This window comes from Cnephaeus nilssonii, assembly GCF_951640355.1.
Source record: "Cnephaeus nilssonii genome assembly, chromosome: 2".
NCBI classification, from domain to species: domain Eukaryota; kingdom Metazoa; phylum Chordata; class Mammalia; order Chiroptera; family Vespertilionidae; genus Cnephaeus; species Cnephaeus nilssonii.
In genome coordinates this window covers 41,971,017-41,994,607 of record NC_137073.1, presented here as the reverse complement: position 1 = coordinate 41,994,607, position 23,591 = coordinate 41,971,017, and the positions used below count along the sequence as shown (strand labels likewise).

General features: G+C 41.7%; 1 long non-coding RNA gene across 1 annotated transcript; it reads left to right on the top strand.

Annotated features, from left to right (window-relative positions):
• The first annotated feature begins 103 nt into the window (after nt 1-103).
• On the top strand, nt 104-21,097 carry LOC307107071. Its single transcript, XR_013814181.1, has 3 exons — nt 104-430; nt 1,237-1,275; nt 20,347-21,097. It is a non-coding gene; the product is annotated as an uncharacterized lncRNA (long non-coding RNA).
• Nucleotides 21,098-23,591: the final 2,494 nt, after the last annotated feature.

Here is a 23,591-nt window from a genome sequence, read left to right as displayed (position 1 = left end):
GGGCGCGCTCCTCCCAAGTTTGGCCCGGCGACTGAGCTAGGGAGTCGCACAGGCTCCCGCAGAGGGTGCGGCCGGCGGCGGGAGCGCAGGTCCGTAGGCCGGGAGCGCTCGAACTCGGGCTGCAGTGCTGGGGCGCGGCGCCCCGGAGAGCCAGGCTGGGCTGGAGTCCTAGAGCTGAGGGGTGCGCTCAGGCATCTCCAGGAACTTACCGCGTAGGCGCCGGTTAAACCCAACGCAAAGGCGAGGACGCTCCTGACTCGGGTCCGCGTGGCAATTTGCGCGCCGCTGGGTGGGGGGGACTCTGCAAACAAGTCCGGGTCTGCGACCTCAGCTGCCCTAGGAGTAGTCTCGGCCGCCGCTGCCAGGTTCCAATCTGGTATCAGAGCCCTTAGCCGGGTTTTGGACGCTCTCCGAACTTTGGGACCCCTAGGTGGGTTAACTCGATTACACATGCTGAATGACCTCCCGTTGAGATGATTCCTTTGGGGGATGTAACTTTTATAAATTTAAGAATAATGTTTAGGAAGATTATGTAATGACATGGGGAAATGCAAAAGTCGCAAAGAAATTCTGATCTCAACTCTGAAAATAAAGGAATTTTTTTAAATGGAAAGAAATGCACCAAAACATTTACAGTAGCTATGGTGATAGAGTTATGGATTTTTGTTTTCCTTGTAATTTTCTGGTTTTCCAGATGTATTTTATAATCAAGTAAGTATTTTTAAATTTGATTGATTGATTGATTTGAGAGAGAAAGAGAGAGAGACATTGATTTGTTGCACTTATTTATGCATTCAGAGATTGCTTCTTGTATGTGCCCTGACCAGGGGTTGAACATATACCTTGGTGTATGAGGAGAATGCTATAATCAACTGAGCTAACCAGCCAGGGCTCAAGTAAGTAAGTATTTTATAATCAAGAAAATGTTATTTTAAAACAATGCTTTTTTTGCCCTGGCCAGGTGGCTCAGTTGGTTGGAGCATCCTCCCTCCCATATACCAAAAGGTTGCTGGTTAAATTCCCTGTCTGCTGCATAGGGGAGGCAACCAATGGATGTTTCTCTCTCCCTCTCTTCCTGTATCTCTAAAAATCAATGAAAACATAGTCTTTGGGTGAGGATTTAAAAAACCCAATGCGTTTTGAATTAGGACTTCAAAAGAACTTTTTTTTTTTTTTTAGAATAATAGCTCCAAAATTAACTACAAATTAGTAATAGTATTCTCTTGGCTTTCTTAGGAGCTGGTGTCATGACTTTCAAGCCAAGATTTTCCTCAGGTAAGCAGGTAGGATTCCTATGTGTAACTAAGAGTCGATCTAAAATTACATTGGACCTATTCTATACAAAAGGAGTAACCTCAACGTTTGAGGGGTGGGTAGCACACTTCTGAATTATTTTGATAATTCAGTCCAGTGAAGGATCTAATGTCTATCTTCATCACCTCAAACCCCAACAAAGAAAGGGTCCCCCTTTTGTAGCAAGCGAAGGGTGTCCGAGCACTTATCCCTCTGCGTGACTGTATGTATTTATTGTAATTGTTTTTGTCTGTCTCCTATCAGAGTTCAATAATAGCTCCAAAAGCAGAGAGCACACCTGTACTTATTCCTTTGGATGGCCCAGATTTAGTAAAATGCCTGATGTATAGTGATTTCTAGATAAGTATTTGTTGAATGAATGTAAATGTCTAACTAATTTAATGTGTTTTAATTGGGAAGATTAATAAAAAATAAATGAAAGTGCACAAAATATAAATGTACATACCAGTGAATTATCACAAATACAAGTAGAACCCCGTTTAAGAAATGAAATATTTGTCAGCTCTTTAGAAACTTCTCTTGTACCCCTCCCAATGACTAACAGTTTTTTCTCCCCAAATTAAACACAATAATGACTTACTACATTATCGTTTAGTTTTAACTTTATATGAATGGAATCATTTGATCAAATTTATGTTTGTGAAATTCATAGTTTGGGTTTTTTTGTGTGTGGATAACTCTTGGTGCATCAATTCCTCCCCACCCCCCCATATGACTATCCCGTTGTCCCAGCACAAGCTTCTTTCCTCACTGCTCTGTAATGCTACTTCTTCTGTGGGACAAGTGTCCATACATGTGTGGGCCTGTGGGCCCTCTATTCTGTATCACTGACTCAGTTGTCTATCTTTGTGCCAATACCACATTGTCTTAATGAAATAGTTTTATAATAACTCTATATTTATTTATTTAAGTATATTTTTATTGATTTCAGAGAGGAAGGGAGAGGGAGAGAGAGATAGAAACATCAATGATGAGAGAAAACCACTGATTGGCTGCTCTTGAACACCCCTACTGGGGATTGAGCCCACAACCCTGGCAGGTGCCCTTGACTGGAATCGAATGCAGGAAGCTTCAGTCTGCAGGCTGGCACTCTATCCACTGAGCCAAACCGGCGAGGGCATATAATAGCTCTTTATATTTAATGGTACTTCTCACTTGTTCAACAGGTTCTTGGCTGTTCTTGACTTTCTGTACAAACTTGAGAATCAGCTTGTTACTTTCCATAAACTGGGATTTTGATTTTTTTGATTGCATTATATCTATAGATTATTTTTGAAAGATAGCGTATTTGTGATATTGATTGAGTCTTCCAATTTATGAACATGAAATATTCCTCCATTTACTTGGGTCTTCTTTAATTTCTCAAAAATTTTATAGTTATCTGCCTAGAGGTCTTGTACATATTTCATTAGATTGATTTCAAGGTGTTTGATTTTTATGCTTTTATAAATTATTTTTTAAACATTTATTCTACTGTCTGTTGCTATTATAGTAAAATTAATTTTATATTTAATCTTGAATAGATAAACTTTGTTAAAATCTTATTCTGAGAATTTATCTGTTCATTATTCAGATGTTCTGCATAGCCAACTATATCTTCCATGAATAACAATTTCTATTTCTTCCACAGAAATGACAAGTAAGTGTATGATTCTTGTACGGTGAAATAGGAGATTGCTTAAACATTGATTATATTCCAAAAATTAGGGAAAATCTATTTATGCAAGGAAGTCTGGCAAAATCTTTATATCTTTTATTTCTTTTGCCTGTCTTATTGCATTGGTTAGGACCTTTAGTACAAAAGGAAGTGACAATAGTGGGAGTTGTTGTTTTGTGGATTAAATTTTGTCCCCAAAAAAGATATATTGAAGTCCTAAACTTCAGGATCTGTGAATGTGGCCCTATTTGGTAGGAAGCATACAAGAAAAATGTTTAAGCTGTGTACAATAACATTTGTTGCATCTAAATCAATGTCCTGAGAGTATGGCATGGGAGACTCAGCTCGCTGAGAAAGATTCCAGAAGGGAAATCTAACCTTGAGTTCCTTCTAGGGACATAGCACCTTGCATACAATATTTCCTTTACACCTGTGAGGTAGGTATTGTTAGAAACAGATAAAACTGAGGAGTGAAAATTCATCTGAAATTTTAACAGACATGCTTCTATGAAATTCAAATATGATGGAAATTTTACAAATGTTAACAAAATGAGTGGTCAAAATAGTTAATTTAGGGGACGTGGACGCATAGGTAGATTTGAGTATGATAATTGGGAAGTGATGAGAAATGGCAAGTAAGTGTATGATTCTTGTACGGTGAAATAGGAGATTGCTTAAACATTGATTATATTCCAAAAATTAGGGAAAATCTATTTATGCAAGGGAGTCTGGCTCTACAAAATCCTGATGATTCCTACTTCACACTGCATTGATCTGAGTGTGGATGTATCTACCTTAACAGGTCAGGCAACTTTTTTAAAAAATTCTTTGGAGACAATATGTTATTAAATTGATCTGTATTTTCATGTTCTCTCCTTGTCACTGTTATTTACTATTCACCAACACTGCCAAGTTTTAAACAGTCTTGGTGTAAATGTTTGTTTCTAAGGCTTTGCTGATAGATGTGTTTTATCTAACAATTATGGACTCCATCGACATGCAGCACTAAAACACAAAAAGAAACTAAAGAGATTTATCAGCGTATGAAATGCCCTCACCAGAGACAGTTGAAATAATAAATCCAAAGTCGAACATTTGTGAAGTTACTAGGAGCATATTTATCTACTTGAAATCATGTTTTGTGGGACTGAGTCATGCCATATATTATACTTAATTTAAAAGGTGAAATGCAGCCCTAGCTGGTTTGGCTCAGTGGATAGAGTGTTGGCCTATGGACAGAAGGGTCCTGGGTTCGATTCTAGTCAAGGGCACATGCCTGGGTTGTGGACTTGATCTCCAGTAGGGGGCAATCAGGAGGCAGCCGATCAATGATTCTCTCTCATCATTGATGTTTCTATCTCTCTATTTCTCTCCCTTCCTCTCTGAAATCAATAAAAATATATTTTTTAAAAAGATTAAATGCAAATCTCACTTATTGGTAAGGACTTCTCATTGTGTTTAAGGAAACCCTACTCCTGTAGAAGAGAGAAATTCCACTTTAAATACTTCTCTGACGTTTGCATTCTTGGTTACAGAAATTGCCTGAATGATTTTTCTTTAAAAATTGGAAACTTGGGAAATATCAAATTGTTAGTATTTTTAAGTGACATTAAAAGACTTCCAGCATTACTGTTTTTACAAAAACATCTAATTCCAGCTGCTGGTAGTTTAGAGGGCAATTTTTTCTTGACTGCAACTTGAGATATAATTAGCTTCCTCACAAATAAACATCCCCCCCACCAAAAAAAAAAAAAAAAAAGTTGGCCAAGTCGATTGGTGGCATCTATCTCCTCATTAAAACATCAGCTTGACAAAATCCATGTGTGACTCTGTTTCAGAAAGTTCCAGGTCTCCTAAACATTGGCATTCTTATCATTTTGTGCGTTGGGTGCTGGCCACGGGCTGACAGTGTCTGTGTGGATTTCTCCTTGAATATCTTTTCTCCATCAACTGATAAGCCAGTCACTCCTAGGAATTCTGGTCACAGCACTGCTTAGGAAAGAAAGCCAATAGCACATATTTGAAATTGTTACAGAAAACATTCCTTCTTTTCTTGTGTTTTGTTTGTTTGTTTGTTTGCTTGTTTTTGTTTGTTTGCTTGCTTGCTTGTTTTTCCTTTTTAAAGGGAAGTCTAAAAGCCACTGAGCTTTCAGGTTGAGATGGTTGGGCACTAGGGTGGCAGATCAACATGGGGAGAAAAGATACTGCTACTATAAATATAACCTGCATTCACTGTCCTGGGGCTAATTCGTGGCCATAAAATTAAAGTCAAATATAAGATAAACTGCAAGCCACTGCTTTCATGTCAGTCTATACAAACAAGCTATTGCATTATTTTAGGAGGGAAAACCAAATTCTTAATTGTTTCTTAAACATGTACTTCTAAGTAGGGGCCTATTATGACAAGTAGCAAATTAATTTTTCCTGTATGTATTTATTTTAATAAAAAGGTTAAAATTCAGGAAAATAAGAGGGAAAAAACTTCAAAGTCCTCATTCCCCACAGTAAATGCCGCTAATATTTTGGTGTTTTTCCTTTCAGCCGTTTGGTTATTCTGCTCATCTAACTTTGTATTTTATTTTTTCATTGAATTCAATTAACATAATGCTCTAGGATGTCTTTTATGATAATATGTAAGTTATGAGTTTAAGACATATTTTTGGAAGATGTAAGATGATTTACAGAAGTGAAAAAGCATGAAATCTTGTCTCTCCTGTAGCAACAACAAAATTGTTCAAAAGAAAAGATTTTCAAAACTTGTAAATTGCAAACAGTAGTTTTCAAATGTAACAACCAAACGTTGAATTTGCAAAGGTAGCAGGGAGAAGGAGAAAGAATCCCAGCCAGGCGGAAATGGGCCTGGAGGCTCACTGGGGTCTCAGGCTGCACTCTGAGTCCCTGGCCTGTTTTCAGGGCCATACCAGCTCCTTGCTCACCTGGGCACACCTCCTCTGCGCTACTACCGCCAGGCCCCAGGAATGTGGCAGGGGGCTGGGCAGAAATGCCTGGCCCATGAACCCTGCTTCTAGAATCTGTTGATATCAGCACAGCAAGGGCTTTACTCCAGCCTCTCTCTAACAGATAAGAATGCTGAGGTCTAGGGAAGTGAAATAACTCCATGGATTTGGGGGAGGGGGACAGCGGGGGGGGGGGGGGCAGGCGGGGGCTGGCTGTGTCACCAGCAGAAATCCCTCCCCCAGCATCACAGCTGGTCCACGCCCCAGGCTGCCAGCAAAGGACTGCCCAGCAGTGCTGGCCACACTTGGCCCGTTTTCAAGCATAAGCCCAGATGGAAGTTTTTAAATAAGAAGAAGGGGGATTTTTTTTCCTCTCTCTTTCTACCGAGGACACATCATACGCTGACTTGAATGATTCTGAAAAGCCTCTAAGGTTTCCACTCAGTGAGGAGCATGCCAGAGAAACTTGAAAACTATGTTTTCAATAACAGGACCCAATAAAAGTCCTTCAAGGCTTGATGTGAATCTTGGAATTCTAGACTCTTGTGGTTTGAAGGGGCTTTCTAAAGGTGCTATTTTGTTATAAGTGGATAACTTTTAAGCTACAGTTGAAAAAATACCAAGGAGGTTATTAATTCCATCAAGAGGTTACTAAAATGACTGCCTTAAGCTACAGTTATTGCAAAAATACTTTTTCTGAACTAAAAAAAAAAAAACAAAACAAAAAAACAGTGGGAAATTATTAGTCATAATGATGGTTGTGTTTGCCTTGTTAAGAAGATGGGTATTGAGTGTGGATTTTCTATATAATCACTGAATGCTTAATTATATCAGTTCTGAACTTTCCCGTGTATGGTAAATTGTTTCATGACCACACACCCCCACACACCCCCATCCCAGTGTGCACTCTCTTTTGTAAAGTGACTTTGCCCTTCGTTTTATCCAGAGGTGGTGCTCATCTCTTCACCCTTTGACTTTGGGCTGGCCTTGTTTGCTTTGACAACAGAATGTGGTGGAACTGAGGTGGTTTGAGTTCCTAAACCTGGGGCTCAACTGGCTCCTAGCACTGCCTTTACCTGTCAGAGCTCCAAGAGAGACGCCACATAGGGGTCTAGCCTACAGGAGACTGAGAGGCCACATGGGCCAGAATCAGGCACCGCAGCCCACGTGCGAGTGAGGACAGCTTAGACTTCCGGCCCAGTCAGCCAGCTTCTTACCGCACAGTCAGTGGGCGAAGGCAAGACCAGCAGTTACTGTTTGAAGAGCCTACGTTTTTGGGGTGATTCCTTATGCAGCAATAGATACCTGATACATCCTGTCACAATCTTTTAGTCTGTAATAATGAAATAGGAGCTTATTTCCTTAAGGGAATCCTTTGCAATTCCTCTGCAATGTTCCATTGTTCCTCATGCAGGGATAGACTTCCTGTAATGAAAGCTGTTCACTTTCTTAAACATGTCAGATAGGAAGGACTGCTTCTCTCTCTCTCATCACTATTACCACCCTGGCATACCGTACACACACACACACACACACACACACACACACACACACACCAAACTCAAAATCACACAGCTAAGAAGGTGGAACTAAGATTCAAGCCCAGTGTGTTGGCTCCAGAGTCTGCACTGTTCATAAGTACACTCCTCAGAGTCATGCCTGGTGGCTCCTATATGTGGCTATTAGGAACCCTCAGAAGCAACCCACTCCAGTGGATTTCCCACTGCATTAGCTCCTTATCTAACTCCCACCCTGCCTCCCTGGCCAGACACTGTTTTCCCTCCACCATCTAGAAACACCCTCCTGTCTAGACTCCTACAGCCTAAGCCCAACGGTGGGAACTTCTTCATCCCAGATGAGTAATGTGGGGAATTCCCAGTCCCTTTAGGGTATGGAAAATATTGTCAAATGCCTCACTACACATCCTTTCTAACTTGCCTCTACTTTTCTTTCTTGTAGTTCTAGAAATTGGTATTTTAGAACTACATTCCCCAAGACTCTTTTGTACTAGTCTCCACATGTGACCTCGCTTTCACCGAGAACACATGCTGCTTGAGATTAGGGGGCAGAGAAGACACATGTGAGCAGTGTCTCTGCAGAGACGGATCAGACCTGCCACGTGCAATGAGCGAGGCACCTGGATTTCCTGCGTCAGCTCAGCTGGGAACTTTGGCGTCTGTCCCTGGTGTCCAGGGTGTGGCCGATGGCAGATGGCAGGGACGTTTCACTGCAGCAGCCCAATGGAGTAGTTGCCATTTCTCCTGGCTGCTTTGAAATAGGCTGAGTAACAACCAAGACCAGTCCTAACCTTTCCAGAAGTTCTATAAGGTACCTACTACCTTTTAATAAGCTCCTCTTTTGCTTAAACTAGCTGACATGGATTCCCCTGTCTGCAACAAAAAAACCTGACCAATACCAGATACTGCACCCCAACCACAGGAGTGACCCCTACAAGCAAAGCACATTGGAACCTAGTAGTCTAACTTCCATATGAGTAGCTGTGAGGGCATTTTCCTTTGATTCCAATTTCTACCTGCCAGCACCATTGTAAGAGTGGAAATTCAGAGGTCATACTGGGGAGAACAGGAATGAGGCCATAAAACACCTGCTTCATCGGGGGTAGGCTGAGCCAGCAACAACGTTAACCCCCAGAGACCTCAGGTTAACTTAGCAAAATGAGCATGAGAACCCACATCTGAAGAGCAAGATCAAGTTTGTTGGAGAAGGAAAGCCAGAATCTCAGGTCCAAATCAAGTTTCATGACAGCATTTGACTGAGTGAGGGACACTTCGGGAAGAACCCTAGCCCCTAGCACAGGCTTGCATGCACTAACCTTAGTGGCACAATATCCGGGACATGTCTTAAAATGCAATCGGTAACCGTTCCCCTGTGGCACGAGGAAATGGCATCTCCTACCCAGGTACCAGAGAGATTTTTTTAAAGAGATTCTTCCTTGGGTCTCTCACCTTAAGAATGAAATAACTTTCATACTGAATAAGCTACTGCCAGATCATGAACATATTTTGGTTAGAGATGTAAAATGAATCAGAAGTAATTTGTCGCAGTCAGTCAATATATCTCAAAAAGGTTTTCATTCCAACTGTTACGTTAGTTTATTAGCAAGGTAAAGTGGAGCCAATAGGAAGAAACAAAACCCAAGTTGTTATTGCTTCTGATGCGGCAAACCCTGTCCAGAACTGTCAAGGACCAGGCCTTTCTCTGATTGATGGGTGGGTGGGAGTTCTTGGAGGGTAGTGAGCCTTAGGGGGTGAGAGAGGGTACTGTGCAAAACAGCCTGCTTGTCTAGGTGGTGCATTGAGCCACAGCTCAATCACCATGGCATCCACCTTAGGACAAGCCCAGGCAGTTGGCCATGAGGGAGCGATCACTTTGCATCATGCCTGGCATCAGCTGCACCTCCCTGAAGGGAGAATGCCCAAACTTTGAGAATGTCATTCCTTGGGGCTTCCCCTTATCCTCTTGGCCTATACAATGCAATGAATATGCTTTTTTTTTTTAAGGGATTAAGAACAATCTATTTGACAGAAGAATTTTCACAAACTCTTTCCTCTTACCCAAATTCTTCTAGCTAATTCTGAGATGCCATTGCCATGCCCCGTGGCCTCAGTTCTGATACTGATTCTTTAGCAGGATTTTTTTTTTAACTTAGAGGAGAGAGAGATCCAAGAGGAAATGCAGGCTGTTCCAGGAGATGCCAGTTGTTCGGCACTATTTAAACATATTAATTCCTTCTTCAGTAAGCAGGCACTGAGACAGCATTGCTTTGAGCAACCATCTTCTTTCATTTGTCCACATGAGAAGACATGCATGCTATCTGCATGACTATTGCAGTAGATTCCAGCTGTCTACAGAAATCTACAGATTAGCATGCATCTAAAAGATTACAGACTTTGATTGTTTTACATAAACCACATAATGATCAGGATTTGTTCATATCAAATGCTCAATAAAGTATTAATAATTGATTGTTTTCAACTTTTATTGCTACACATATTAATGTTAGTTTCTTTCTGGATTTTCCCCCTCTTATTGCTTAGTTACCATATAAGAGAGATTTAGTCAACATTTGCCTTTTTTTGGGTAGTTATTTCTATTTTCTCTGTTTGAAGTTAAAACTTACAACATCATGCACATGAATGAATTTTTTTTCCTCTTCCCTCATTTTTTCAGTCACTTTTTCCTTTTACAATTCAGAAGCTCTGATCATTTCCTCATGGTTTTTACCTGATATGTTACTTTAGCTGATTAAGGTGGATATTTATATAAGTATCATAGTTATATTTCGCTATATACTCCCCACACTTAACACAAATATTTATAATGGAGTAAAAAAAAACGCAATAGAGCTTCTTATTTGATATGATGGATTGAACACATTTGTCTCATTTTGCTCCCTCCTGAAAACCTGTGAAAACTACACTAAGGAGATTTAAAAGATAAATTCACCAAGAGGTGGGTACAACAGGAGATATGAACAACAACATCTTGTAAACTGGAAAGCAGGTGAACATCAGGCATCTTAGCGGGTGCGGGAAGCCACATGCTAAGCCTGGAGCGGGGAAAGCCGAGAACATGCTGAGTTCCACGCACGCACGGGCCTCCAAAGGCTAGGAACTGGCAGCAGCAGGGACCCCTGAAACTGGAGGCAGAGGTTAGGGTGACAAGCAAAATGAGGAGGCGTAATGAAAGCTGCTGTGGAGTCGAGTAGACAGACCTTACCGCTGGCTGCCCCTCCACCCAGGAACCTGCTGGCCTCCCAGCCCAGCAGGATACTGGAGGGTATTCCCAGAAGAGGTAAACTGGGAGACCCCAGGCAGGGCTAAAGAGGGGGTTCAAAAATATGTGCACCCCTATGTTCATTGCAGCATTATTTACAATAGCCAAGATTTGGAGGAAGCCCAAGTGTCCCTCAATAGATGAGTGGATAAAAAAGCTGTGGTACACTCACACCATGGAATACTACTCAGCTGTAAAAATAAATAAATAAAAAATAAATAAATAAAAAAGAAGAAAATCTTACCTTTTGTGGCAGCATGGATGGTCTTGGAGAGTATTATGCTAAGAGAAATAAGTCAGAGAGAAAGACAAGTACCATATGATTTCACTAATATGTGAAATCTAATGAACAAAATAAACTAACAAAGTGGAGACAGACTCATGGATACAGAGAACAGACTGACAGCTGTCAGAGGTGAGGAGTTTGGGGGCTGGGTGAGAAGGGTAAAGTGATTAAGCAAAGAAATAAAAGAGACACATTAACACAGCAGTGTGGTGATTGCCAGAGGGGAGAGGGTAGGGGAGGCAGAAGAAGGTAACAGGGGGAGATAAATGGTGATGGAAGGAGACTTGACTTGGGGTGGTAAACACACAATACAATATACAAATGATGGATTGTAGAACTGTATGCCTGAAACCAATGTCACCCCAATAAATTCTTTTTTTTTTCTAAAGAAACATAAGCCAATATTAGTGCAATAAATGATGAGTCCTCTCAGGTTTTCTTCTATTTAACTTTCCCAATACAGGAAGCCAGCCTTTTTCTTTCTTCGCAGGAGAGAGAGAGAAAGTATTCCAGCTGGAAACTGAATGCCCTGGAGGAAAGACCTAAAGCTACTATCAAAAGTTCCACAGCAAACAACCCAGCCAGATCCCTCTACAATGGAGCTCAACATGGATAAACCCACCAACCATCTCAAAACTTCCCATCAGCTTCCTGGTTCCCCATTGTAAGCATAAGTAGACAGCCAACAGTTACCTGAGGGATGTGGCTAACCCTGGAGACAGAAGCTAAAATGAACCCACCGGGGGAAAGGCAATGTGCAGAAACCAAAGAAGAAAACAAAATAACAAAATAAAACACCAAAAAGATCATTAACATCTTAGGAGAGTTAAGAGAAGATACTGCAGGTAAGGAAAAAATGCTCTTGGTCAAAAAAAGGCCAAATAAACCAAAGAGCAATAAAGCCCAAGAACTTTCAAAGGATAAAAAACAATTTTTAAAAGTTAAAAGCATAATGGCAGACATGGTATTTGGATTGAAATTAGAAATGCTGAAAAAGAAAGTTGAATAAGTTTTCCAGAAAATAGAGAAAAAGGACAAAGAAATGGAAACTAGGAGATTAAAGGTCATAAAATTAGATAACTAGTACAGAAGTTCTAATAATGAGGTGGGTTTTTTTTTTAAACAAAAGAGAGAACACAGGAAAAGGAAGGGAACAAAGCATCACAATTTGTTTTCAAAAAAGTTTTCCACATCTGAAGAACACGAATCTCGACTGAATGGGCCACTTGGTGTCCAGCGTCATGAATCAAAAGTGATCCACACCAAAACACATCACCTTAAGATTTCAAAATAGGAGGAAAGTTCTACAAGTTTCAAAAACAGAGAAACAAATCACATACAAAGGACCAGGAATCAGAATTATCTCAGACTTCTCAACCGCATCACTGGGAGTTAAAAGACAATGGAGCAAAGTTATTTCCCATCTCGAGTACATTGTTAGCACAAATGTTAATCAAGTGTAAACCAGACATTTTCAGACATGAGAGGTCTAAAAAGTTCACCTTCTGTGCCCCCCTGTCTCAGGAAGCTCCTGGAAACTGTGCCCACCAAAGCAAGGGAGTAAATAAACCAAGAAAGAGGAAGACCCAGTATATAGAGTACCCAGAGCTGGACCCAGCAGCATGGTGGCAGGAGCCCCCAGGATAAGTGGGAACAGGATGCCAGGGTGACAGCTGCGTGCCAGGTGAGGAGGGAAGCCTGTCTTCACGGAAGCAGTGTGACCCACGAGCTAGATGTGGTCCTTTGTGCTGCCCTTTTGTCCTCAGGAATCTATTAAAGGCTTTGTCCCACCAGAGTAAGGCAATACACCAAGCACGAGACCCAGGAAACGGGGAATCTATACTTAGCCATGGTTCAAGGATGACAGCCAACAGTTCACTAGGAGGATGTCTTTAAGAAAAACAACACTCTGTGTGTGTGTGTGTGTGTGTGTGTGTGTGTGTGTGTGTGTGTGCTGGGAGATTATCTGATAAAATTGTTCTATGAATGAAATGTTATGAAAGGTTTTTGGAAGATGTAGGAAAAATTAATACGAAACTAAGCAAATGAAAAACCAAGGCAATTATTAATTCCAGGAAAAACAAAAGGTATACAACATTGAATATATTTAACCTGAAATTGTACTATAATGATACTTGGAGGATGGGAGAGGTGAAACAGATGGGTGGTGGGGTAAGAAAACAAAATCCTCAACTCCTGGGACAGAAAGTCACATGATAATGTCTAAAAGAGGAAGCAAACACAGCGTCATTTTATATTTAGTACTAGGGGCCCAGTGCACAAATTCATGCACCTTGAAAGGAACTGTGGGCCCTGAGGCTGTGGTGGGCACGGGCGGGGGGGGGTCTCAGCTCATCCTCTGCACCCCCGCCCATTTAGGAATGAAATGCCATGATGTTTGCAACTTACCTTTTTTTATTTAATTTTTTTTATTGTTTAAAGTATTACATAAGTGTCCTTTTTCCCCCATTGACCTCTCTCCAGCTGCCCCCACCCCCCAGCACTTTTTAAAGAAAAGGTGTGTGTATAATTATAATATGTACATGCTGCTTGAAATTTTTATGATAAAAATTGTGGACTAAAACTTATGATCTAGAAAAATGAAGATGTGTAAATGCTGGAAGCAACTGCTCAAAATGGTACCCTCTGAAGACAGAGACCAGAGGTGTGTGAGGGCTGGGGCAGGGACTGGTGTGTTTTGTGAGAAGCCTTTTAGTTGTTCCTTTTTGATTTCTACACTGAGAGCATGCCTCCCTGAGATAAAAACAGGAATTTATTTAGAAGTTCAAAGAAATTAAAAAAGGACTCATTGTCCAATTACTTTCTACCACTACTAGTTACATGACCGGGGGCAAGTTCCTAACCACAGAATACCGCAGGGTTCTGAACTAGGAAGAAGGTTGGTTCAACGAAACCCTCTATTTCAAGTCAAAATCTCTGATTCTCCCACGAGACGCGGGCTTATTTGTTTATTTTAACTTTCTCTTTCTTCGTTAAAGGTCCAAAACCGTTATCTAGCTTATCAAATTGCATTGAAGAGAAAAGCAATTCTTCAGGAGGATGCATTTAGCTGTTTTATCATAAAAAATTTGCACTTGTATTCAGGTTTATCCTCTTCACAGGCAACATTAGCAGACCTGGCCTTTCCAGATTCCTACTCTCTAACATGGAAAAAAATATGGAGCATGTGGAACAAAATAGCTCAAATGTAGAATCACTTGGGGAATAATCTGGACTTACATAGTTAAATGAAAAATCTCCAAAGTCATATTCGCCAGAATTACATCCAAGAACAACGTTTTATTTAGCAACTAACTGAGATGAATAGCAGCTTCAGTAGCTCTAAGCAAAGGCTCTATTCATCAAATTTAAGGACACAGGCAAAGGAAATTGATTCATTTCTGGACCTGATTGAGTTTCCACGGTTAGATGCATCGGAGGGAGACACGGTCTGAATGCCCCGATTCTGTGGTCATTGCCTGCATGCAATCTGGTCTGGAACACCCGCCCCTGTGTCCTCGAATCCAGCCAGGCTCCCCACATGGAAGAGACTCTTATCTTCATTCCACTATTAGAATAATCAGTGAGATCTCTAATAAATACCTGCAATCTTTCAATGGGAGCACAGCTCTCTCTTCGGAGATGCCTGTGTGTATGAAACTGGAGATATCAGAATACCTCATAAAAAGCAAGGTCCAGCTTGGTGCCTTGCACTTGGTTGGTCCTCTATCAATGGTTGTGAAAACTATCCAAGTTCTCATGTTAAATTTATTAGATTGACACCGTTTTAAGATGTATGTTTACCTCCTCTCCATCACCCTGAGAGTCTGCCTGGGAGCCAGAGGCCCTTCTCCTCTGGCATGTTATCACTGCCACTCCCATAGCTCTTTCGCATTGCAGTGGCTCAGTGTCTTAACTCACTTCTGGAGTGTAAACTCTCTGAAGGTGCGGACCATGTCTGTCTCTCACCCCTCACGGTGCAAGGCACATAGCAGGTCCTTAGAAAATGCTTGTTGTAGGAGCACGTTTGGTTCTGGTTTTCTCTTCTCAACATCCCTGAGGCTTGTTTGATGTCAGGATGCTAGGTTCCTTAGGTAACTCATTAACTTGGGTGTGTAAGCCTTGTCCCCGGAGCGAAAAAACCCTGGGTTTGAGCCTAAATTTGACCTATTAGCTGTGGGACCTCAGACAATTTGCTTTATCTCTCTGGAAAGGAGGTGAAAGCAACACCTTCTCAAGATTTTGGTGAGAGGTGAACGAGATTGTGTGTGTGTGTGTGTGTGTCAAATATATATATATATATATATATATATATATATATATATATATATATATATATATATATATATATATTAGAGGCCTGATGCACGAAATTTGTGCAAGAGTAGGACTTCCTTACCCCGGCTGCCGGCACCGGCTTCCCTCTGGCACTGGGACCCAGGCTTCCCTCACAGCCCCAGCTTTGTCCGGAAGGTTGTCCGGAAGGACATCTGGTCTAATTAGCATATTACACTTTTATTATTATAGATGATAGACTCTAGTATATCTTAAGTACTCAGTACTATTAGATCTTTTCTGTTCACAGCTCAAGTTACTGATGTGTAGAACTTGAAAGTAGTAATAAGGGGCTTGCAAACCTTTTTTTAATTCTCACCTGAAGATATGTTTTTATTTGAGAGAGAGAGAGAGAGAGAGAGAGAGAGAGAGAGAGAGAGAGAGAGAGAGAGAGACTTGATTGGTTGCCTCCCACAAGCACCCTGATCAGGAATCGAACCTGCAACTGGGAATCAAACCCACAACCTTTTGGCGTATAGGACAATGCTCCAACCAACAGTCACCTATCTAGAGCTGCAAACTAGTTTTAATAGTTCAAAGAGACTAATAGAAGTGTTATATTTACTTATATTAACCAACATGCTAAGCTCTTTTGGGAAATGTATCAACTTACTGTATCATACTAGTCAGCAATCTTTCTTAGTACATACATGCCTTAGACTTATTAAAAATGAGAAAGTGAACTATTCATATATGTAACTTAATATACAGAAACTCAAAATGTGGAATTCATTAAGTGTTACTTGGGACTATAATGGACCCCTGGTTATTCAGAACCACCTACTTTGGGCCTGGATCACAATTCCAGAATTATGATGGGCTTACAGAATTTGGAGGACTAAAGTGTTTGCTGCGGGATACATTGAGTTTGTTTAGTAATAAAATAAACCAGTTTCACATATTCTGGCTAGATGGAACTATTGTACTTTTGCTTAAACTCATAACTGCATAAATCTAGTTTGTGTTAGCAGATTTTATTGTAAGTTACTAAATAGTGGATAATGAATAATTTTACTACAGGCTTTTGTTATTAGAGGGCCAGTGGCATGAAATGACTATGACATCCTAAAGAAAATAGTTATATTTAAGTAGTCCAGATTATTTGTGAAATCCTATAAAGCCTTCAACTCTCTTGTATTTTACTCTTTAAAATGTTTTTAAGAAATTTCAGCTAGCATACTTTGGGGAGTTAGTATAGGGAAATAAAACCAGAGAAGAGTAACAATTTACCAGCCTCATAAATATGCTATATAAATCCTGATGATTTCATCAGACTTCACTTGTTTATTACCAAATTGCTATGGGCCTGCTTATAGTAAGAAAGATGAGAGAGAGAGAGAGAGAGAGAGAGAGAGAGAGAGAGAGAGAGAGAGAGAGAGAGAGAGAGGAAGAGAGAAATATTTTGATAGTATTTCTTAACTTCTTTATTATGTGGATGATTTTTATGTTGTTTTGTATTTTTAGTGAAACATGTCATTATCCTGATTTGAACTAGACTGAAGCCAGACTGAAAAATTGGGAGAGGACATTTTTTACTAATAGGGCAACTAATCATTAAGTCATGGCAACCACCAGATAACCCCTGTTTATGTTTTCTTAAAGTAAAGATGTTTTTACTCCCCCTCCCATATTTTTATCATTACTCTGTTGAAAATATTATGAAAACCTGCTCCAAGGAACACTGATAAACCACAGGTAACGGTGTGCCATTTGAGCCTGGGAGACATATAAAATGAGTACACTTCCATCACCTGTCTGCAAAGAATTTGTGATGTGTTTCATCTTCCTCGCCTAGGGCCAACTCTGTAATGAGACCTGACATTGTAGAGTAAATTCTAAAGATGTTGCCTACTGATTTGGATAAGAATTGTCTGTTTTAACCCTTTGCTTGCAACATATAAATTAATTAAAAATAGAATGTTATGAGTACATTTACTGCAAACTTGGATCTTATAAAAGTATGACAGGAAGCTTTGGATTTTCTTACTGAATATAAATTTTAATAACTATTACCTCAAAGCAATAGCATCTAGTATCACAGGTACATGATACAAAAATGTCATAAACAACATCTCATTTTGTTCCTACAGTAACTCTTTCAAGTAGGTGGTACAAATATTATTAGTGTCACTTTACCGATGAGGAAACTGAGGCTCAGAGAAGTTTGTTACTTGCTCATACTGAAATGGCTAATAAGTATTAAAATCAGGACGCCATCTCTGGTGTTCTTACTTCTAGTTCTGTATTTCTTTTTCCTTTTTTTAAATGACATCAAATTCACATAATTCAAAAATTAACAATTTTCATTTTTGTTTGTCTATTTATATCCCCATGACATTTATTTTATAACGGGAAGTTTGTACCTTTTGACCCCATTTACACAGTTAGTACGTGTTGGCGCCTGAGCCCCCACCTCTGGCAACCACCAGTCTGTTCTCAGTGTCTATGAGCTTAATCGTTGTTGCTTTTTGGATTTCATATATAAGTGAGACCAACAGTATTTGTCTTTCTCTGTTTGACTTGCTTTACTCAGTAGAATGCCCTCAAGGTCCCTCCATGTTGTCACAAATGACAGGATCTTCTCCTTCTTTTATGGCCAAATAATATGCCATGTGTATATCTATACACAATGGAATACTTATATATACCACAAAATTAGCAAGTTTAACGTGTACAATTCAGAAGCATTTAGTGCATTCATAATGTTGTGCAATCATCACCTCTATCTAGTTTCTAAACATTTTCATCACCCCAGAAGAAAACTCCATCCCCATGAATCAGTCACTCCCCAAAAGCTTTCTGTCTCTCTGGGTTTGCCTGTCCTGGGTACTCCATATAAATGAAGACATACAATATGTGGCCTTTTGCGTCTGGCTTCTTTCACTTAGCATAATGTTTTCGAGGTTCATCTACATTGTAGCATGCATCAGTACTTTATTCCTTTTCATGGATGAGTAACATTGCCTTTTACGAATATACTACAATTTCTTTCTCCATTGATGGGTATTTGGATCATTTCCACTTTTTGGTTTTTGTCAGCAGTGCTGCTAAGAACATTTGGACATTTGTTCAAATAATGCTAATTATTGCTAATGGATTTGTGGATTGTTTTCATTTTTGGGCCATTATGAACAATGCTGCTATGAGCATTCATGTGCAGATTTTTGTATGGGCATATGTTTTCAATTCTCTTGTGTATATATCTAGGAGTGGAAATGCTGGGTCATATAATAATTCCATGATTAACTTTTTGAGGAACTGCCAAACTATCCCACAGCGGCTGTACCATTTCACATTCCTATCAGAAATGCATGAGGGCTCTAATTTGTCCACATCCTCACTGGCAGTTGTTATTTTTTCTCTGTGTGTGTTTTTTTAATTATGGCCATCCTAGTGGGTGTGGAGTGGTATCTTACTGTAGTTTTGATTTGTATTCCTGTTATGACTAATAATGTTGGGGATCTTTGCATGTGCTTGTTGGCCATTTGTATACCTTCCTTGGAGAAATGTCTGAGTCCTGTGCCCATTTTTAAAAATTGTTTTGCTGTTGTATTTCTCTTTTTAAAATCTAAATTATGGTCTCTCCCCCAGAATTCTACAATTGCTCCTTTGGAAAATTTACCTTCCTGTTCCCTAAGTGTGTAATTATGTGGAGAAAATATAGTTACACATTTTTGAGGTATTTTTTATATTATAGAGCTCTGTGTAGATATGTGATGCGGGGGGGGCATCCTTACCTATGAATAGGATAAAAATTCTGCACAGGTGGTGAGATCATCTATTTGTCAATCACTGTGGTGCTGTCCTCAGTCTGAGGGTGCCCTTCAAATGAGGAACCAGGGCTGAGGGGTAGGGGGGATGGCAGGTTTGGGAACAGGGACTTCTATTTCACTTAGACTAGCAAGAAGAGGCCTTGCCTGGTTTGCTGCACTCTGTCAGAGAATAGTGTGGCCCCTGCTTGGGAGTGGAAGGTTCCGATGGGGGTGGAGAGGGGGTGGGGGCGGGGGTAGGGGTGGAGGGAGAGGCCAGACATCTTAGCTGGCTGCAGCAGTCTCCTTGGCCAGAGGGCATTGTCTCCGTCAGACAGTTGCCTGAGGGAATCATGATCATTTGTGCTCTTTGTATTTTATAGCTATTTCCTTTTTGTCCGTCTTAGTGCTGAGTACAGCTCTTTATGAAAGTGCCCACCTGTCTCAGGGGTGCTAAGGGAAACAGGGACAAAGGTTCTGTGCAGATTAGGTCCACTGTTTGCGTGCTCCCAGAGCCAGGTGAGGTGGTGGCTGCAGTGGAAACAAGGGTGAGAAGACATCAGAAGGAGTGAGGCAGGGAGCCAGGCTTCAGGCCGGGTCCCCCGGGACCCTCCCTGACATGCCTCAGTGGTTACCCCTCAGGAGGGTCTATGTTCTTCTGCAAATGTGACTGGATAATACATTGAGATGTTAATCTGCAGATTTTTCTCCTCCCATTTCCCCCTTTCACCTCCCTCCTTTTAATCAGACGGTTGGCTCTGGCCCACAATCCCAGGCAAAGGAGGCGACCAGCCGAAAAGCAGAAGCACCCTGGAAATTTCTTGCTTTTGTGCTTCCAAAGCCCAAATATTTAAGGGAGCTTAGCAGCTTCTGGGTTTGAATAAAATGTTTGGATGAGGGAGGGGCTCTCCTTTTACCTTCAAACTTGAAAAACAGATTCTCCTGGGCTGGGGTGGGGATGGGGAGAGCTAAGTGAACACAGAGAGGACAGTTGTCCCAGGGGAGAGAGAACTGTACCTTCCAGAAGAGCCTGGGAGGCTGTGAGGCCCCAGGGAGGGACCAATTGTGTAGGGTGTGCTAGTCTGAATAATGCATCCCCCAAATTTCAGAATCCAATCCTGGAGTCTGTGAATATGTTACCTTAGGTCGCACAAAGGTCTTTTTGGATAGGATTAAGTTAAAGGTCTTGAGGTGGGGAACAGTCTCCAGGAATACCCAGGTGGATACAATGTAACCATAATATCCTTACAGGAGGGGAGCAGGGGAGCAGAATCCTTGTTGATCTTCCGTTGCCGGCTTTGAAGATGGAGGGCACGGCCACGAGTCAGACTGCAGGAGCTTAGAGGTGGCAAGAGCGAGTGCGGATTCCCTCCTAAAGCTTCCAGGAGGAGCCAGCCCTGCAGACACCTTGATTGTGGTTGGACCTCTGACCTACAGAACTGTAAGATAACGCGTTTGTTTTAAGCCTCTGAGTTGGTGGTGATTTGTAACAGCAGCCCCTGGGAACTAAGACAGCGGAGGAGGCAGGGATGGCGGGTCTGTGCGGCACAGCCCTGTAGCCCGCCTGGCCCAGCAGCAGCAGGAGCAGCAGGATCGGCAGGATCAGCAGGAGAGCTTAAGGAACCACATGTGGGGACAAGGAAGCCCCATTCTGACTGGTGACTGAGCACCCAGGGGCGCCCACACCCAGTGCCCTGCAGGGCAGGAGCCCTTGGAATGCCCTGTCACAATCCTAGGCGAGGTCAGAAGTCCCTCCAAGTGGTACGGAATTTCTGTCACTCAGGGTAAATGGGCACTTAAAATGTAAATAAAGGAAATGGTTATTCTTGCACACTGAGCTGGGGGGCTGACATTTCTACTCTGCACACAATGTTTTTATTTCAAGTGGAGGGGACGGAGCCCCACTGTGAGCCACATGCTTTACATATGTATGTTCTAGTTACTTTTCACAACCCAGTGAGGTCAGTAACCCTCACTGTCAATTTAGTTTGCTCCTGAAAGTGTGCCAGATAGAGAGTGAATGAGACTATATTCCATTATTTTAAATATAAAATAATTATAATGAGTTCCTGGCTTATTCTGAAATTGCAATCAATTTACTCCAAATATCACCGAACATCTTAAACATCTATATACAATCCAGCGAGGCTTTCTGCACCACATAAAGCATTAAGAACACCACTTACCTAATTATTGAGCACATCTGTGGGTATTCTGAGTTTGATACACAACCTATATATATATAAAAGGCTAATATGCAAAGTGTCCCTGTGGGAGTTCGACTGGGAGACCGGGAGTTCTATTGCTCACTATGACATGCGCTGACCACCAGGGGGCAGCACGGAATGAAGGAAGGCCCCAGCCAGCGGCTGGCAGCCGACAGCCGGGGAAGGGAGGCCCCTGCTGGCAGCTGGAAGGAAGGCCCTGGCAAGCAGCTGGAAGGCCTTGATCGGCCCTGATCGCCAGCCAGGCCTAGGGACCCTACCCGTGCATGAATTTCATGCACTGGGCCTCTAGTCCTACCTAATAAAATGGTAATATGTAAGTTACCATCACTCCGCTACGCCCACGATTGGGCCAGCGGGAGGCGCAGGGGGCGGGACTCGGGGTGGCCGGGGTAGCCGATTGGGTCAGTGGGAGGCTGAGCTCCTATCGCCAGTGGCGGCGCGAGCTCAGCGTCTGCGCCATGGCTGTGCTGCGGAACAGAAGGGGCCTCTGGGGTAGCGAGCTCACATCCCACTGCGGACCATCAAAAGTGGGGCAGCTGGGTGCCTGTCTCCTCCGGCACCAGGCCTTTCAGAAGCCTCCGCCCCGCCGAGGCTTCCGAAAGGCCTGGTGCACCAGCAAACAGGCACCCAGCTCCCCCGCGATCGAAAGCGAAAGCAAAGCGAAAGCGTGTAGGGGACCCTACACGTGCATGATTCTAGTGTGTGTGTGTGTGTGTGTGTGTCTCCACGTGGCCTTCTTATAAGCACACCTGTCATTGGATTTAGGACCCACCGTAACCCAATATGTTCTTATCTTAACTTATATACTAACATCTTCAAGACCCTATTTCCAAATAAGATCACATTCTGAGATTTCAAATGGACATGAAGTTGGGGGGAACAGTATTCACCTCGGTACAACTCCCATTTACTGCTCCCAAGTTCACCACTTCTGTGCTCTTGCTACGGCATGATCAAGAGTTAAACACCACCAGAATATCTACACGGGATACGTATTTGCTCACTTTTTCCTCAGAAATCTGGAAATCAGGTGTAGATGAAAACTAAAAGTGCTCCTCATTCTTCTAGGAGCTGATGTATCTTTATTTCGTGTAGAATTCACAAAAGCCATGTAGTTCAAAATTAGACTGCTCTTGCAGATTCTTTGAGGCTTTGCTAGGGCTGGCCAAGTTCCCGATTCTTTCCTCTGTGTAGATTAGGTCACATAATGTTTTATATTTAGGTTTCTCCACACCGTTATTACACTCACCGGACCTCATTTAGAATGTCGCGGCATCGCTCCTGTGTGAGATATGTTGTGTGTTCTGCCAATCCACAGACATGTGCTGGCATTTCCCATTTAACAGGAAATGGACTGCACAAGTCTTGCTTGTGCTTATCAGGTCTTAACTGGGAGTTATGAGACCAGAGGGAAGATTTGTAAGAGATAATGGTAATGCGATCATTTCATCGGTCATTCCATTGGAAGGGAGGAATCCCTTAATTTTCCTTCCTTCATTGGAAAAACTGTTTACAAAGATGTAGTTCAACAAGTCCAGAGGGCTGTGTGAGGGCCACGTGGGGCTGTCAGGGGCAAATAGCCTCTTCTTCAGGGAGGATTTAGGAAGATAAACAGATATAATGGGGAAATAATTCAGTTTGTAGCTATTTATGGCTGGCATTGTGAATGAGAGTGAACTCTGTATACTTAAGGCACAAGAAAGCACTCTCTGGAGACAGAGAGGGGAGCTGGCATCTCTCTAACACACACATACACACACTCTCTCTCCTCCTCCCTCCCTCCCTCCCTTCTTCCCTTCCTCCCTCCTCTCCCTCTCCCTAGATCTGCCAGCCCCATCTTTGACCCCTGCCATGGTCTCTGTGTACCATGAGCCACTTGCTGGCTTTGACCCTTCTAGTTTTGTCTCTGACAAGCCTTCATGTGGTAGGAGCTTGACAACAATGCATTCATTTGTACGTTTATTTATGTATACCCTCAGTCATTCATTTATTCACACACTAAGGCACTCATTCACTCATTTGACAATGATCCAACAAGTATTTGATGACAACCTCTATGTGCTTTGCAGCGTGTCACATAATGAGTAGTATATAAAATTAAAGTTAAATCACGATTCCTATTCTCCAAAAATATTTTATTTGAGAGACAAATCTAACATACATTTTAGAGTTTAGTACAATACATGGTAGTTCACAAGGTCATTGCCAAAAAAGTGACCCAGATAGTAAGAACTATAGGAGCTTCCAGAAAGATGAGTGTTAGCAGCA